Here is a 2,500-nt window from a genome sequence, read left to right as displayed (position 1 = left end):
AAAAGGGGGCAAAAAGTTCAATAGTCTTTTGTGTCAGTGTGAGCATATGAATGAATACAGAGGGCAGCTTACTATCTCTGATGTGTGTGTGTGTATGTGTGTGCGAAAGTGTGAAAGTCTTTGGAGGTGAAATACTGTATAATGTCTTTAAGGGAAAGCAGAGCAGGGCAGAGCAGAGCAGAGCAGGGGGAGACTGCCAGCAGGCCAGCCAGGGAGCAGCAACACAGAGAGAGCTCTGAAGTGAAGCACAGCACAGCAGCCAGAAGACAGCAGCAGGATACAGACAGAACAGAGAGGAGCAAAAGATAAAATACAGACAATGAAAAGAAAGAAGAGAGGAAGAATAGCAAAACAAAAGAGCTGGCAGGGGCCAGAGGATAGAGAGAAGAGAGAAGATAAAAGCGATAGAAGCGGCAGAATACAGAAAAAAGGAACAAAGGTAAAATTGAGCTAAAAGAGAGGAGGGAAACCTTAGAATGCAGAGAATGAAAGGAGTGGATGTGTGATAGGACGGAGAGAATGAGGGAAGAGGAAGAGTGGTGGTGGAGTAAATGAGGAGACAGGAGGAGTGGCAGAATGGAGTGCATGGAGGGACAGAGGGCAGGAGGGGCACATCGTGATCTGAGAAGAAAAGAGTGGGCACGCACACGCACGCACGCACGCACGCACACACACGCACACAGTCTTCTATACATACATGGGCCAATAATCAGACACCCTTAGATATAAGTAGAATGAAAGTGTTTATCTACATTTCTAGTGGCTTTAGATAGCAAAACGCTGAACGTGTAAGCACAGCACAGACACTGTGAGATGATATGAGACAAGATGAGATGTGTTGGACTGTGTGTGTGTGTGTGTGTGTGTGTGTGTGTGTGTGTGTGTGTGTGTGTGTGTGTGTGTGTGTGTGTGTGTGTGTGTGTGTGTGTGTGTGTGTGTGTGTGTGTGTGTGTGTGATCAAAGGAGCAGGTGTGCCTGCTCTTGGCACAAGAGCTCCTGCAATCAGCGACTAACTGAGGAGCTGAGGAGAACAGAAGAGCTGCTAAAACAAAAGGAATGTGTGTGTGTGTGTGTGTGTGTGTGTGTGTGTGTGTGTGTGTGTGTTAGGGGTCGACCGATACAGGTTTTTTAATGGCCGATGCGATACCGATATTTTTTCCATCACCCTTGGCCGATACCCGATTTCCGATACCCGATACCGATATTGTTAAAAAAGTGTTAAAAATGACAAAAATCAGTACTGTATCATTTTTTTTAAATCCTATCCCATCACCTTTTCATCACACCATAACATGAATAACAGGAAAATAACTGTCATGTACAAAGCACACTGAGCAACTAGTTTTTCAAGCATCTGTAGCCTATACTGTATTATAGCCACCTAAAAAGGTATACATAAGGCATTAAAAATTCAAAGGACTGTGGCTTGACAGTGGTACAATAGCATAGAGCTTGACTGTAAATTTGAAACATGTTGGGGATGACCAAGATTATTATGGGTTTAAATATGCCTATTTTTTCACCTGTATAGGTGTACTTGATTTACTAGGGCCTTTCACAAAATAAATCAAATCAACTAAATAACAAACAAAAGCCCAAAATAACAAGCCAAAGAAATGCAAACAAAACACATAGATAAGTAAAACCATTTTCTTATTTCATTCATTCATATTATAAAATACATTGCAAAGAATGCCACCAGTAAAAACACCCCTGTTCAAAATGGTTTGGTCCGCCAAACGGCGGACACCCCTCTATTTTACTCAGATTGGAACATTCACTTGTTGCTGAACGAGGAAGTGGCAGCATGCCGGGGACCTGATCTGTTAAATGTTACAGAACTGTTTTACACAGTATTTCTAACCAAATAAACTTCTATGAATTGAAATAGCCAGTTTGCAAGTGATGTTTGTTACTCATTAGAGATCGCTAAACAGATGGAAGTTGATAAATGAATGACGCTACGAAATGCGCATTTTGAAACGCGGTGGAAATTTACACTGAAACATGCTGGCAGGTAGGGGTGGGCGATATGGCAAAAAAGTTGTATCACGATATTTTAACATGAAATCACGATTTCGATTTTTTATCACGATCTTCCATCCAAAAAATAAAAACAACAAAAAACAACTTTCATATACTTGCAATTTGTAATTTGCAGTCAATAAAATGTTAACACACTGATGACACTCTCATAAAGTGTACAATTGGAATACAATAATGTAAAGAATAAAGTGAAGACAACAACAAAAGTGAGAAAACGTCACTCTGATACTGATAATAAACATCCTCACTGCAAGACGATCTATACGATTTCTCCACTTTGGCAGATTCGAGACGATATTTTACTCAATATCGCGATTCACGATATAATATCGTCATATCGCCCACCCCTACTGGAAGGCACTCGTTACAACGCTAGGTAAGAGTTATGGCAAATGGATGTGATAAATGACCGAACAATGAACCAGGGAAATAAAAAACAGTAGTTTAACCTCGT

The 2,500-nt window shown here is 40.9% G+C and overlaps 1 protein-coding gene across 2 annotated transcripts in view; it reads right to left on the bottom strand.

The window, feature by feature from the left end:
• Positions 1–2,500, bottom strand: part of phf19 (PHD finger protein 19) — a 54,347-nt gene that overhangs the window by 11,742 nt on the left and 40,105 nt on the right. The window lies entirely within an intron of this gene.

Source organism: Engraulis encrasicolus, chromosome 3 (genome assembly GCF_034702125.1).
Source record: "Engraulis encrasicolus isolate BLACKSEA-1 chromosome 3, IST_EnEncr_1.0, whole genome shotgun sequence".
Classification (NCBI taxonomy): Eukaryota; Metazoa; Chordata; class Actinopteri; order Clupeiformes; family Engraulidae; genus Engraulis; species Engraulis encrasicolus.
This window is presented reverse-complemented; position numbering and strand designations above follow the sequence as displayed.